This window comes from Aythya ferina (genome assembly GCF_964211825.1).
Source record: "Aythya ferina genome assembly, chromosome: 3".
Lineage (NCBI taxonomy): Eukaryota > Metazoa > Chordata > Aves > Anseriformes > Anatidae > Aythya > Aythya ferina.
Window position 1 is genome coordinate 61411731 of NC_140298.1, and position 15826 is coordinate 61427556.

Sequence of the window (15826 nt, forward strand, 5' to 3'; positions counted from 1 at the left end):
CGCTTTGAGGAAAGAAGAAATTGCGGTGTGCTCTGGTTGTTCCTCCCCAAACTTTCATCATCTCCTCATCATTTCCCATCCTAGGGTTCTGCAAACCCCAGCTGCCAGGCAGAGTGCCTGCAAGATGAGCCACCTCCTTCCCAGATCAGCAGCTGGGTACTTGAGCATGGTACTTGGGTACTGAACATGGAGAGCTAACTCCCAAATCCATAGTCACTGGAAAAATGCCCCTGGCTTTCACAGGGCTAGGATTTCAGCCTAATGAGTGCTCTGTAGCTGAAAAGCTACGGGCCAAACACACCCACAGGATCCAAAACATACATCTCCAGCAATCTGTTCTGATTTTAATGTATTTGCATATAATCTTCTTGATGAGGGTTTTCCCACTGAACTCCTGCTCTGACATGACAAGGAATGTTTAAGGCAGCAAAATGGAAAACACAGCAGAGAGAGATGAACACCTAAACACAGATGAGAAGGGCAAGCATCATTAGCTTTTCTCCACTCTGCTTTCCCTCCTTCTGGCCCTATTACCATCCTTTTTTGCTTCCGGAGGTACTCCATGGTGACCCCAAAGGAAATGCTGGTGGTAGCCTGTTCCTCATGCTTGTGCTTGCTCATGTACATCGCAGTGTACGTTGGGTCTGCACCAAGCTTGCATGCACATCTCTGGCCAAGCGCCCCACAGCTATTTTTTCTCCAGCACTGGGTGGATCTCCAGATCTCCAGAAAGGGGGATCCCATTCTTCTTCTTGCTGCCAGGGCCTTAGAAAGTATGTTTTTAGTCGTACAGAAGATATTTCTGCGCCTCTGTCTTTACCCCTTTGTGACAGAGCAGTGCTGTTACTCACTTTCGTGGACTACCTGAGGTCACAGAGCACGTGAAAAGAGAGAAACTGAGTCCTAGCTTAATACCAGAAACACGGCACTAACTACCCCCCTGCAGCACTGGACTCATCATTGGGAAGAGAGAAAGAGGTAGGTGCCTTTTCCAAATCTGGTCACTCCCACCCATCCAATGGCAGTGGCACACATTTCTTTCCTTCTCTGGTATTTTTCTAAGGAAATGTTGTGTTTATTCATGAGGAATAAGGATCCTGGCCACGTTAGGTTGGTCTGTGGCAGGCAGCAGTGTTGTGGGCCCTGCCTGGGGTTCAGATCCTCCGCAAGGTGCTCTGGCGAGGGCCATCACCACAACGCCTCTCCCTGCTCGCAGCACTGCCAAGCCCTGGCAGGGATTTCCAGACATCTGCCAAGTCTGGTCTGGAAGAACCAGCTCTAGGTAGGAACAGACTTCCAGAGCCAGCTGCACACACCAATACTGATTAATGCCTTTTTATTTTTCCAGATACACCCCAGTCCAAGAGGGACTAGACACAGACCACCAGCCATACAGATCAGTCATTATATCAGGGTGCTTTTTTTTTTTTTTTTTTTTTTCCTTTTCAGTAGCTATTAATTTGGGATGCATTTCAACTGTTGACCTCAACTGGAAAAGTACCAGATCCCATGCTGTGTATCTCATGGGTACTTCATCTCATTAATAAGCACCTTCATTCCAGGGTATTGTCTGTTTATTTTGGAAGGTTTTCCTCCCCTCCCTGAAAAAACAGAGATGAATTGGGATAAATACAGGCAGGAAATGGTTTCCCTAGCAACACTAAGAATACATAAGAACAACCTCATCATTCACTTTTCTTCCTTAGATACACTTTTAAAAGAAGTTTGAGCTACATTAAAAGACATCTCCTGTTCACAGTACAACACCCAAGTCAACAGAATTAATCAGCCCTGATTTCACTTTCAGTGCAAAGGGAACTAAGTCCTTTAAAAAAAAAAAAACCAGGGACATAAGGCCTTAGATTCCAGGGAATGAAAGCTGAGTCAAAAGAGGAGTTCATTCAGATTCAGCACTGGTCAAAAAAAAGGCGCTTTATGTAATGTTCAGCTTTGCTGAAGTGTAACTTACACTAACGAACTTCCAGCGTGTCCTGTTCACAGAGCCTTGAGTTTTGGTAAACCCTGGGTTGGGCTGTCTGTAAGCAAAATCTAATCTAGTTGTGTAAACGTGCTGGAAAGGAAATCAGAAAAAAAAAATGTTTTTGAGAGGTTATTAGGGGAGACATCAAAGCTTGGTGCTGTGTAATTCCTACTCTCATCACGTTGCACTAACACAGCCCCCTCCCTCCTGAGCTGCTTGCCATTGCTGCCAGCCTCCATGCACACTGCTAGTTGCATGAGGGACATTTCCGCAGCTGGGATGGCTTCATTTTTTCATCTGGAACAGCGTGTTGAGCCTCAGAGGCCAGGGGAGACCTCACTGGGCACATCCTCCTCACACAGGTTGGTCTGTCTCCAGCCTGTAGGGAGGAGGGGTTGTTCTTGAGGGGAAGCCATGAGGGGAGCAGGGCTTCAGGCTTAGCCCTGCCAGATTTCTACCTCCAGGGTGGTGGGCAAGATCTACCCTTTCTCATCATTAAAGAGGGATCAGGTTGGCTAGCAGTGGTCACAGCATCCCAAGGAACTGGTGTTCAGCCTTCTTCCTTGTCTCATGTCCATTTTAGGATCACTGCTTCCAAGACAAAGTCCTTCATCCTGTATGAAACACCTACTTTCTTTGTTCCTGGTCTGCCTAAACAGCAATAGATTTATCTCCAGTTACTGCTGGGAATCAAACCATGAGCATGGATACAAATCATTATCCAGAAGCTGTGTTTCTATTGAACATTATTGATGTTGTGGAACAACATCAGCATCAGAGAACGGCTAAGGAGTGGATAAAAAAGAGCTCAGGTCACAGGGCGATCAGATGTTCCTCTGGGCACAAACATACAACATGATCTGCCCAACATGCGTCTGACATGAAGCCACAGATCTGGGAACAGAGGTTGCAGCACATTGGGAAGGCTCCAAGAGCCTCCCTCTATCTGGCTTATTGGAAAGAAGGTTGAGAAGTGGGTTGGTCACTACTTACCATTGTCTGGTTGAGGAGAGATATTTGATGGTAGAATGCTCTTCATTCTAGTAGATGAACAGAAAAAAACAGTGGGTGAATGCTGAAAGTAAGCAAATTTAGAAAAAAATAAGATGTGTTTTCTTGGTGTAAGTGCAATAGCCGTTGGAATGATCAACCAAGAGTGAAGTGGAGTTTCCTCCCTCACAGGAAACTTAACATCCATTTTGCTTTTCTTAAAGGTGGACATTTGATCATTTCCAGGAGGCTCACTGAGCTATGCTGAAAGGATCAGAGAAGATAGTCACAGTGGTACGTTTCTGGTTTTACGTTCTATCATTTCCTGCTCAAGAGATGCAGAGCAGCTGGAGAAGTCCAATATCATGGCCAAGCTGGTATGCTTAGCCTCTGGGAAAGCATGATGGGGACAAAGGGGAATATATTGTGCTTTCACACCTTGGAAGGGCTCTGATATTTGCAGGTTGGTGCTGATACACAATTTTGTCCCTTGGATCTGCTTGATGTAAAGACCCCTAAGAAGGAGGATGTCTTGTTTTACCAGTCCCACTAGCATAACTCTAGGGTTTGTTTGGTCTCATCATCAAACTAACTCTATGCTCAGTAATATTGTTGCAACTTCATGCCAGAGAAATGGGTTAGTGGTCTTCTGGGATGGACTAACAGCATCTTTGTCTGAATTTGCTCTATGTGGTCCAGCTGATGGTGTGCAGAGAGCATGTCATGGCAACTTGTGCTACAGAAAGTTGGAGGAGAATGGTAGGATTTGGCAAGAGCCTCAAAACCTGGGTCTGGTTCCCACTGATGTTCTGACACTCTGAACCAGCTCGTAATAGGAAATGATGCTGTAGTTTGAGACAGCTCTAGAAACTTAGTCAGTTCCTCATTTCCAGGGTACTGATTAAATTCAGAAATGGTTTCTCAAGCTGGTTCTCTATTTTCCATCTATAGTAGCGTTAACCTCAAACTTTAAAAAATCCAAAATGCTGCAATGCCATAATGATGAAATATAACAGAGCTGGTGGTGAAGCACTGGAACAGGTTGCTCAGAGAAGCTGTGGATGTCCCAAATCTGGAGATATTCAAGGCCAGTTTGGATGGAGCCCTGGGCAACCTGATGGGTGGCGTCCCTGCCCATGGCAGAGGGGTTGGTAATAGAAGATCTTTGAGATCTCTTCCAACCCAACCCATTATATGATTCTCTGACTGAGGTTCAGATGGTTTTGTTCTGTAGTGAACATGTATGATTTGTTTCAAGACAAAAATTCCACAATCATATCCAATAATAGAGCTTCCTCTCTGGGGTGGGATTCTCCCAAGCACAGATCTCAGTCAAGAAATGATCAGCCCTGGGAGGCCCAATGAACCAGGTCACAGAGACCAGATCAGGTAACAATGGTGCCCCCTTCCTGGCTTTAAGCTGTAAAAGGGGATTTCTTGAGCACGAGGAACATGGCAGCCTCAAGAGGTAATCCAGTATGATGGCCGACCACCTAGGCCCTGACACCATGGGTCCTAGGCCCACCTTCTGGGGAGTAACGATGGGAAGAAAGGAGAAGGATGTCCACATGGAGGACTTTGCAGGGCCCATGCGCTGGAAAGAGCTCTTCAGAGCAGTGTGAGAGCTGGGCTGCAGGCCAGGAGCAAGAGCAGCCAGGATTGATGGGGCATGGCCCAAACTTGCACGATCCACAGTGACAAAACACGCAGGGCTCTTCTTTTGGGAATGAGGCACCTAAGGGCTTGGTTGTGCCCCTGCCTGCCCCGGGTGTGTGCAAAGGGCAGGACTGCGAGGAGGAGGTGGTGTAGATGCTCTCTTGAGCAAGGGTACGGCAGGGTTTGGCTGGAGGATTGCTCTGCTCCTGCCCTGGATTAGCTCAGCAGCAAAACCCGCACTGATTTCAGCCCCTCTCTCCGTGCTTCTGTGCTTCCCTGCAATGTACAGCAATTAAGCACAAGCCCCAGACATCCCCTTGCTCATACAATGCTTTAATTATAAAGCAGTTTGCTTCTGATTGGCAATTACTCAGCCTGGGAATGGGCCTCGCAAGCGGGTGGGCCTTTGAGACCCGGCTGTCGTTTTCATCTGCCTCGTCCCCTTCTCCATCTGGCTGCTGAAGAATAAGGCCTCACAGGCTTCCCCATTAAGCAGCAGCACTATAAAAAATTAAGGAATGGATGGGGTTGGCCTTCACCGAGGCTGTAGCTTCGGCTTGTCTCTTTGTTTCCCCCTCTTCCCCTCGGTTGTTAATAGGAAATGTCTGATTCATTGCCGTGGCCTGGCTAATCCCATCACACTGACAGTGCCGCACGGCGCCCGGCTCCTCCTGCCAGACGTGCCGTAGGCAGGGACGTGACACGGTGGTGGCAAGCGGGTGACCTGCCACCAACCTTCTCCCCAAGGCGATGGGACTGCCCTGGGAGGGGAGGAGCACTTCCCAGAAACATGGCCCTGGCCCCAAACACTGGGGTCCACGCGCGGTCTGGGGGCACGATGGGGCCTCTGCAGGGCTGGATCTTCTTGTGGAGTCCCCAGCACTTGCTTTACTCAAGGCTAAAAGACCAGGGAGAGAGAGAGAGAAATGCAGAAGTCTTCTCTGCATCCTGACCCTACTTCGCAAGGTGTCCTCAGGTTGGGGATGGATGTAGGAGCTTGGGCAGAGCCTGTGGTCCTGCTCCTGGCCTGGGGAAAGCCACGGCCCTCTCCTGACATCAGCTGCCCCCAGTTGCTGTTCAATAGTAAATATTGGTGAAGAGCAAATATTTAGGGTGAACCAAGCACATTTTGGATGAAACTCTCCCTTTCTTTAGCAGCCTGTGTTTTTTTGAGCTATTTAAATTCAGCCACTAGAGAGCAAACTTCTTCTTTTTATCAAACAGCATTTTATATATTTATTTTAAAAAGAATTGTACAGTTCTTCGGGCTAAAAAACATAAAAATTGAAAACAGCTTTTAGTTTACAGAGGGGAAAATAAGCTTGCTCTTCTCTCCCCTGCTTCCCCCCCCCCCTCTTGCTTTCCTTCTCTCCGTTTCTTTCTCTCTCTGTCTTACTCTTCACAGGCTTCATTTTAGGAAGGAAGAATAGACAAGTGTGTTTTGTTGAAGTGAAGGCCTCTGCTAATGACTGCCTAAGCTCTCTTCCTTCACGTCAATCATCAGAGGTAATTGTCCATCCTGACGCATGGCAGGCTGTGTGAGGAGCATCTCAAAAGGAGGCCTTGGGATAGTAATAGGCCCTGCAGCGCTGTGCATGCGATTGAGCAATACTTAGAGAGGGGGAAATCTGCAAATTGGCAGGATTATACCCATTAATATTGGAGACTGCCTCTTTCTGGAGTAGCACCGCAGCAGCTGTGATCCTTGGACCATGTGGTTTAAATGCCCTTGAGATTTTAATGCAAACAGGTTGGAGAAGTCAAATTTTTCTAAGAGCCTCCTGCCAGAGGCTTTCCTTTGCCCCTTGGTCTTTCACAGCTCTGAAATGCCCCGCTTTGACAGTTCCTGTGCAGCTGAGCTGGGGGAGCAGGGCCAGGGCAGAAGGGGGATGCTTTTGATGGAAGGAAGGCCCTTTTGTCTGTTCTTTCAGTGAGCAAATGTTGATAGGAATAATGTTGAAGATGCTAAAAGTGATAATAGAGGAGCAATGGCATTTTACTAACTTGCTTGATTGCTTCAGAAAACAAAACAAAACACAACATACAGAGTGCTTCTGGGCTGCAAGGACTGTGGGGCCAGGCTCTGTGGCGTTCTGTAATTGCTGCGCTACAGCTCTACGTCCTTGACGAGGTAATGGCTCATGTCAAGGCTGCCTGCAAGCTTCCTTTAAGCCAGTTCTAATGACAATAAACCCTGCAGAGGTGCACAAAGAGGCTTCCTAACGTGACGGTGGTGGCAGAGACGTTTCAGAGCTGGCGGGGGCAGGCTGGAACATCTGTGCTTTAACAAGAGGCCTGCCTGGGTGGCAGCAGCAGCAGCAAGGAGCTGGCTTTCCTGGAAACCACGTCCAAATGGCCCAGAGCACACGCAAAGCAAATGCTGCTTCAGTCAATATCTAGAGACCCCCATCAACACCTGATCAAAAGCAGCCATTCCTGGGAAAATGAAAGAGGATTTTGTGAAATACTTCATGTTGTCAGCGTTGTGTACACAGTGGGTTATCTCCCTGCCTTTCTCTGTGAGCTGGCCAAGGGGCCAGCTGCAGATAACACGTGTGTTGCCTAATATTCAGTGATGTGGCTCTTTATGGGGACTCGCAGGCACGCTATTAGGGCCCACGGCCTGACATGGGCCTTTACAGAAGGACACTCCAATGGGCTGTGGGTGGTATGTGATTCGACTGCTAAAAGGACAAGTCCTACCTCTTAATGGTCCACTGACATTATGAATTGCCCCACGGAGTGATGTGGCCCAAATTTAATCAGTTCAATCTATTGTACCAAACTGGAAACTAGTGGTTTAGAGTGAAACTGCTTTATTATCTCTGTGAAGCTTCAAGCATGACCATGCGGCTGCGAAATGAATTAGTTGCACCCCTGCAGCATGCTGTGACAGGCTCTCCAAGCCAGATGTTTTGCGAGCAAAGAGGGACCTCAGGATTTTGGACTCACTCAGAGCAGCTATGAAAGTCATGGTTGGCCAATCTCACCAGGTCAATCTGTTGAAATGTAAATTTTTATATTTTGCTGCGAGGCCACTGATCTTGAGATCCAATACAGCTTAGGAAAGTGCTATCCGAATGCAGGCAGCAGGGGATAAAATCCTTCCTGTTCTGCTCTGAGAATATCAAAGTGCTGGGGAGATGATGAGTCAGTTTGGAAAATGGGGCCCCACCACCACCACCCCCCTTTTTGGTGCAATTTAGCTACAGTTGTGACCTCAAAGAGCCATGCCGTTCGGGGCTTGGATATGAATGACCTGTATCTCTGTATGGTCACAAAGATACAAAGCCTGAGAAGCGAGGATATAAACAGGATGTATCAGACTTCGGAGTGTCCCATGCCACCAGACATCCAGAGCAACACAAAGGGCTGGGGACTGGTGACAGCTCCTCTGACCTTCTACTGGTGCCTCCTCAGAAAACATCTGACAGCCCTTTGTGAAGCGTGGCTTTGGGCAAGCTCACTTCACCGGAGAAGCTCCTTGCTGGTGCACACTCAGATAAAAAACAGCCACTGGACAAAACAAGCGGCTCCCAGGGCTTGTTGGCAGCAGCTGCATAGCTCATGTCTTTGCTTTGTGCATGACAGCACAGACTAGTGTCAGCATAAATTCAGCCAGGGGCACACTCAAACCTCTCATGCACTCTTACCTGCCCAGATAGCTTTTCAAAGCATGCCAGCAGCAAAAGCTGATGATCAGCTTAAGTAGTGCTGTCTCTTCCCTTTGGCTCTAAACACCGGCCACAGCAGGAGCAAAACTGGCACCTTGAGTTTTATTTAGGAGAGGCTTCCAGATGGGGACTGCTCAGTCTCCAGGCAATCATCACCTACTTCTTCTGGGCACATCTGAGAGCGCTTCGTGCTGTTTCTCTATAGGAACAATGTTCTCTCTCTTTTTCAAAAACATAATTAACACCTTGGTGACTTTTTTGTGTGTCTGAAAAATTATTTCCTCCACACATTCATGCCTCTGAAATTAGACCCCATGGGCCCTGAATTGGAAAGCTCTTGCACACTTTCCTCAAGCAACTTTTCTGAAAACCTCCCATTATTGATCATTTCCAGAATTGTTCTCTGTTTTGGAGTATCCATTTTCTTTATTCCCTTTGGGAAAGACTTTGCCATTACCATGCTGCAGTTGCTGAGGTCCCCCTTTGTTGATGCCGAACCACCCCAGCACCTGCATTTTGTGCCCCCCACATGCCAGAACCTGAGTACAGGGATGGGAAGGGGATGCTTGGCTGGCACCATGGGGGAAGGACCATGTTGCTGAGCTGTGTCTGAGGAGTGCATCCTCCTGTGGACTCCCTGGGTTACTTTAAGCCATGGCTTTCCTACTGAAGACCCAGAGCTAAAGCAGTTTGTCATATGTCTGTCTTATCAGGCACGGGAATTCTTCCTATGCTTCTAAGCCCTTTGAAAAATATTCTGCCAAGCCCTGGGTTGCACCCAGGGACTGGGATTTCATTCTTGGCTTCTCTTCACTCTGAAGAACTCTTTCACCTTCCTTCTTTTCCCCCAAGAAATGCATTAATTTTCTTAACTTTTCTCTCTGCTTCTCTGCCTAAAATTAGACTGCCACTTTCCTTATCTCTGACCAGCTCTACGGTGCTATACTTTTCCATTTCTTGCATTGTTTTTTTTTCTTCTTTTCCTTCTCTGTGATTTATTTCTGGAAAAAAAAATGTGTCTTGCAGTGAATGTTTACTAATGCTGGAAAAAAAGATAGGACAAAGTACAAACTGGACTCATTCTTGCCTTCTTTACTGCGCACTTTTCAGGAATCGTCAGTTATTTGTCCTTCAGCCAAACCTGCAAATCTTTTCCAAGGCCTTACCTCTGTTTGCCTTCTGATGTGGTCAAATCAGTCTGGGGTCTGCATGTGGCATTTGGTTTTGTTCTTGGCTTCAGAGGGGTAAGGCTGGTTGTACCTGAGCCCAAGCCTTGCCTAGTAGTTCTTTTCTGCAATTTTAGGTTTAAGCTGGCAATTAATGCTGTTACCCCTCCAGTCCGTCAGCACGCTTGTCATGCAGAGAACATCACTGACTTGGAGCAGTCCCAGATGTGGCCTGGGGGGAGTGGATGGGGGAGACGGAAACGGAGGCAGAGGAGGGGAAAGAGGCCAATCACCTCCAGCTTTTATGAATCTTATGCCCTGTAAAATGCTGCAATTATATTGTTTTCTAAATCCAGTGGGAACTGTTGTTTTTCACGCAATAAATATCTTCCTGCAGTGCTGGCAGCTGTAATATGGCAGCTCTGAAAACCTGAAAGTGAAATTCATTCCAGTAACATGAGACTGATGCTAGTGACTTTCCATTAGCTAAGCTGAGAGAAACAATCAAAAAAGGTAAGTGATTTGGTTGCTTAAATTTCTTTCATTTTCCATTTTAGTAACCCCTTCCCTAGGGATCAAGCCCAGGACTTCACCACCAGTATTTTTGACAGCATTTTGCTTGAATGATGCAGGAGGAACCACTAATGACCAGTAGACCAAATATCATAGTTTTTCTTAAGACCAATGCCCTATTTTTTATACTTAAAATGTTTCAAGGCAAGATGATGTAAGTAATCATTCATTCTCTGAACACCAAGAGTATTTTGTGATTCTGTGATTTTCTTTTCCCATCTTTCGGCTGGTTTGGGGTCTGGAATATACAGAATATTCTATTGATATTCCTGTAGCACAAATTCAAGTGAATAACAAATACTTAATAATGAAAACCAGCATGCCTCGAGTGACAGGATTAAGCTGAGGTCCTAATGCAGCAAAGCCTTTCTTAGCAGAACAGCCCTAGAGTTGGGTGCTTCTTGGCACAAATGGAAATGAATGTCCAGAGCATTTCACTGTGAGATACTGAACCTAAGCCATGTGCTCTATTATGGTTAATCAGTGTATTTTGTATGAAAACTTGTTTATGAATTATCTGTCATTGGTTGGATGACAGGATCTACAAGCCAGGTTTTCACATTTATTTTTTTTTTCCCAATGCAAAACATCACTAGTTTGGTTCAACTTAGTACTTTCAGGTAGATTAATAGGCTCCATGTGTACAAACAAGCCCATTAACATATGTTAGGCCAGATGATAAAAATGCAATACAAATGCAACCAGCTCCCTAGCATTCCTAGCATGTAGCAGCCCTAGTGTGTAGCATTCCTTGGCAAAACTCTTCTGATGGTGGAGGTGATGTGGAGAGAGCTGCGACAATGTACAGAGCCTCAATTTCTCCTCCATGAATGCTTTCCTCCACTGTCTGTTAAACCACGTGGCTAACTTTAATTAAAGAGGCAGACCTACTGGAATATAACCTTACATTTCCCAGTTAAAAGGGATGTATTTTGCTCACTAAACCATTTTAATCTGTCCAAGAACACCAACCATGTGCTGCTGTTACCTCGGTGTTTGTGAAACATGTCCATAGCTCTCACACTGTATCTTAGTTGACAAGCTGTGTGTTGACGCAGCTGATGCCAAATTAAACCTTTGGGTTTGGGTCCTCTGTGTTCTACAATTTAGGCACTGCAATTGAGTTCAAGATGAACCCGGATGAGAATAAAGTTTGCGGCAGAACTCTCCCTATTGCAAGAACCTTGCAAGTGCGTTTGTAATTATTAGTCCATTACCAGAGACATTAGCACAGACACGATAAAAGGGATTTATTTTATTTTCCTGCCAGCCCATGTGTGTGCCTTAATTGCATATCGAAGATACTCTTAGAATCCTCTCTTTCATGTAAATATACTCAATGGTTAGTAAATATTAATGCTGCTCTCTGGCTCCAGCTGTGAGAAGATTTTATTGTTGTGTTAGAGGTTTTGATTAGCCTCCAAAAGGTTTCACAGTGTCTCCTCTATTTATCTGAAACATACAGAACTGCTGCAGGCAAGGGTTGCTACAAAGAAAATCGTACACTTTCTCCCATTGTTTTTAATTTTCTCTGTGCAAGTATAATTATTTCTGCCTGTTTAATGCTTCAGCATCACCCTCTGTGCAATTCCAAAGGCACGGGATAAGCTGCCTGGTACCTTTTCGTTCCAGTTTTCAGCAGACAGTGCTGAAGTAAAAGAAACATATGTCACGTCTTCCCATTATTCTGCCTAATTGTCATGGCGATTTACCCACAAGCTGACGTGATAGCCATAGAGGGAAACGGAGCAAGACCTTTTGCATAACTCAGGGCTCGAGGAAATCCTAGACGCAGACGTGAGGGGGCAGCTCAGTGTCTGCCGGTCAGCACTGTGGGGCTCTCCCCACTGAGATCAGCTGGTGAGTTCGGTGGCCTGTCTTGACCTCTCCTCATCCAGCTGAAGGAATGAAAACCTGCTCAGCTGTTCCTGCCATATCCCTTACAGCAGGCAACGTCTTTGCTGCGGAGTCATCCGAATTGCTGGGTGCTGGGTTGGTGTCCACCCATAAGAGCTGGTGTCCACCCCACACAGGGACCCCAGTGCTGCTGTGCCCATACAAATGCAGCTCTTGGCAGCTCTGGGTATACCCGAGGGCTCCCAAATTTTTGCATAGAGTGGGTTATCCTGAATTCCCACATTGCAAAGGGAAGAAAAATTGGTGCTGCACCCCTCCTGGCTCCAGAGGGGCTTTCTATGAGGGCACCAACTCAGATCATCACGCACGTCCCTGCGGACAGGCCACTTGGTGGCAACAACTTTACTGGTTGTTGTATTTACTGGTGGCTAGGTCTGGACTGAGGCAGTTGTCTGGAAACTGAATTGCCAGTCCCCACTGTGCTCCAGTCCCCTTTAACCTGCTGGATATTCATCCCACAGGCTTTTTGTCTTTTCAGAAATCAGTGGCGTATTGGTGGGGCTGATCTCTGTTAGTAACACTGCTCTCGCACGGAGGTCACCAGCCTCTCTAACATCCACGTCTGCTTTACATAAGCCTTCAATATAAAACCACAATAGCTTTGCATGCTGAAGGGCAAGTCTTGTTTGTGTTATGCAGGCATTACCACATTTTCAGCTGATCTTTTAAGTGGTTCCTAATAAAATTATTAGGCGACTGGAAAATCTTCAGTAACATTTTTAAATGCAGCCCAGCTTCACAATAATAAACTCAGCTTTTAACAACCCTTGTTTATAACAATTCCAACAGCAAGAACTAATTTTCTCTTTGGTAATGAGGACTATTAGAATGACTGTTCACACAGAGTGACCTGGATTCAATAGTCATGCTTTTTGCTATTTTCACAACACGCTGTGTTTAGCATGTAAAAATGTACAGCTTTCTGTCTTTGGAAATTGTTTAGAAACTTCTCTCTTTAGAAATTGTTTAAAGGTTGCTAAAATGAAAGCACAGAAGTAAAATACAGCGATGTCCTATGCAAATAACAGGTTTCCTCATTATTCTGATCTGGGAAATTGCTGAACCCCGCTATGATGTGTACTTTCACAAAGGGAGCATTCATCTCATTCCCACTGGGGTTTGTTATGGTGAGATTACACCACTTTAGCTTTCAGTGTGGGGAAAGGACATGATTATTTTAGTGTTGATAGCATTTATCATTCCACGGGCCTGCTGGCTCTAGCTTGCAGAGCTGGAAGGTACTGTCTCCTGAAAGCCCGGGTGATGCTCAGATGAATTCCTATTTCTTGAGGTGGTCGAGCAGTTCCCACCAAGCCTTGTGCGTCAGAACTGGGACAGGGTCACCACGGTCTCTCTGCTGCTCTTCCCCAGTGACCGCTGGTGGCTCAGGAGCGAGGCCGAGCTGGCTGGGAGCTGCAGCACCAGGCTGGTGCTCCTCATCCAGGTGGCACCTCCCATCCTCCAGCCAGCTGTGAGCACATATCCTTCACTGGCAGGTCTCAGGGAAGAGCCCTGCTTGTACCTTCTTTCTGCTGAGCGGGACATCTCATCCAGGAAAAGGTAAGTTTGGTCCTATTGCCCTCTTGTGGCTGCCCAAAAGAGGCTACAACAGAGTCTCATCGGCTGTCATTTGCAGAAGTGGAACCTGCTAACGTAACTTTCCTACAGGTTGAAAGCAGGGCTGGTCCCCTAGGTGCAGCTGTGCAGGGTAAGCTGGTGCACCAGCCATGGGACCGTGATGTTTCTGATAGCAACACGGGGGCAGGGCATTGAGACAACAGGAGAAAGGCATGAGGACATCTCAGACCAAAACTTCCTCCCCTCTTCTTCCACAACCCTTGTGTTTGCCTTGTGCCTATTTTTCAGCCACATGGGAAACCCCCCCTGCTGTGGGTTGGCAGCATGCCCTGCCACTCCCCATTCAAAGATGGCCACTAAAAACACGCCGGCAGCCCTAGCAGGAAATGCTTTCCTTACTTACTATGTGTCCTGGACCCCATAGGTTTACAATAAGGTGTATGGGAATAGCACTTCTCTCCCTGTAGCACGGTGCAGAGCTTGGAGAGGATGCATCCGGTGCCTCTGCTGTTGTGACAGGTGTTAAAAGCTGAAAAACCATGCCGAGGAAGGTACAAAATAGTTTTAAGAAGAGCAGGGGATCATTTTGAAGGGTTTCACAAAAACAAGGATTAGAATCAAACTGTGAGGAAAGAGAGCAAAACAAGAAAATGAACACTACACCCTTCCCAAAGCCTGAGCTGCCTTCCATCCATGCATGAGCATCCTGGGTTCAAGCGCAACCGAACTGCTTTCTCTCTGCTGCTCCTTCCATCAGGCCCTGGTGCTTCTGCTGGTGCTTACACCTATGGGTAGCCTGAAAATTTACTCTTAAAAGGCACAGCAATAAAAATCAAAGCAGGCTTGTACGCAAGTTAAATCTTCTGATAAGGAGAGGTAATGTTATTTGTTTTCAGTCAAACGAGGGCAATAAAAGCCAAGATGTTTAATGAAACCCCACCTGGTGTATATTGGCCTTGACACAGTATTTTTATTCAACATAGCCTGCACTTAATGGAAATCCTTGGCAAACAGCCCGAGCCAGGGCTATAATGTTTGTAAAATAGCTGTTGCTTTCAGCGTGATTTTCCCCAGCGAAAGCCACGCGAATAAAAAAGCGGAGATTCAGTAACAGTGTAATTGTGTCACATAAAGGCCACCCCGGGGGAAGCCATCTGAAGTTTTAATGTTTTAAAATGAGCACTGAATTCACTCGTCTCTGCTAACGAAGGCGGCTCCCGCTCCCGGGCGCAGCTGTGTGAGCGCACCGAAGGGCTGCCTGAAGGAGAGCAGAACGAGCGCCATTTGCAAGTCAAGTGCCTTTAGACCCCAGATGCTGCTGCCTCGTAGCCTCTTGCCTGCAGTTCTGTGGCCTTGACGAAGAATAAAAGTTCTCCCTCCAGTACCAGCACTCGCCTGTGGCCACCGTAGGCCTGGCTCCGATCTCTCGCTATCGCGGGTGACGGCCCTCCTCAAGGCAGCAGAGGAGCAGGCTGGTGCCAAGCTGGTGAAATGACACCGAGTCAGGCTGCATTTGAAAAGGGGCCATCACGTGCTGCTTGCTAAAATAAACACATCCAGCTTTGGTAGGACACAGCTGGAGCTTCAGAGCCTCCCATGCCTGTCTCCAGGGTCTGTCCAGGCCTGAGCTCCCCTCCTGGCGGCCAGGAGCACCCTAGGGCCACCTCATGCCTTCTGGGCTCTTGGTCCACTCCTCTTCCATTTGGTGCTTGACCATAAACAGCTGCAGGTAGCACACACCATATATATATATATATATTATATATAATTTATGAAGAATTAACTGTTTTTCATCAACAGCCCAGCCACCCTCTTGCTGTGTCTCCATCACTGCTGTTCCCTTGGATCCCCAGACATTAACCCAGCCACTTGTGTCCAGTCCTGGATGACATCTCGGTTTGTAACTCTTCTGACCCTAACAACCCTTTTTGGAAGCCACAGAACCAGTTAAGCTCTCTGTATCACACCTTACAGCATTCATTTCCATTCATTAGCATTTTTTTATCGTCTGTTTTTACCAGCCATTACTCATTCAGGTGTTCTTAGTGTCAAGGTGAGCACCAGCACCTTTCAGTATGAACACAGGGCCTACAGCAGGTCCTGGGGAAGGCAAGTGTATGTGCTGAGGAGAAATAAGCTACCAACCGAGCCATGCTGTCCTCTCAAATAAAGGCAGAGGGTAACAGCATCTCCTAGCTAACCTCATGAGTAGTCTCCATAGAGATCAGCAGGCTAACCATGAGGGGGAATTTGTCTGAGAGGAAAATCTCTCCGAGCGGGGATTTGGGTGA

General features: G+C 46.9%; 1 long non-coding RNA gene across 1 annotated transcript in view; it reads left to right on the plus strand.

Annotated features, from left to right (window-relative positions):
- The window catches only part of LOC311434264, a 67159-nt gene that overhangs the window by 19441 nt on the left and 31892 nt on the right, over positions 1-15826 (plus strand). The window contains exons 3-4 of the long non-coding RNA XR_014691347.1: positions 3196-3265; positions 9865-9980. This is a non-coding gene — a long non-coding RNA (uncharacterized lncRNA). The remainder of the gene's footprint in view (positions 1-3195; positions 3266-9864; positions 9981-15826) is intronic.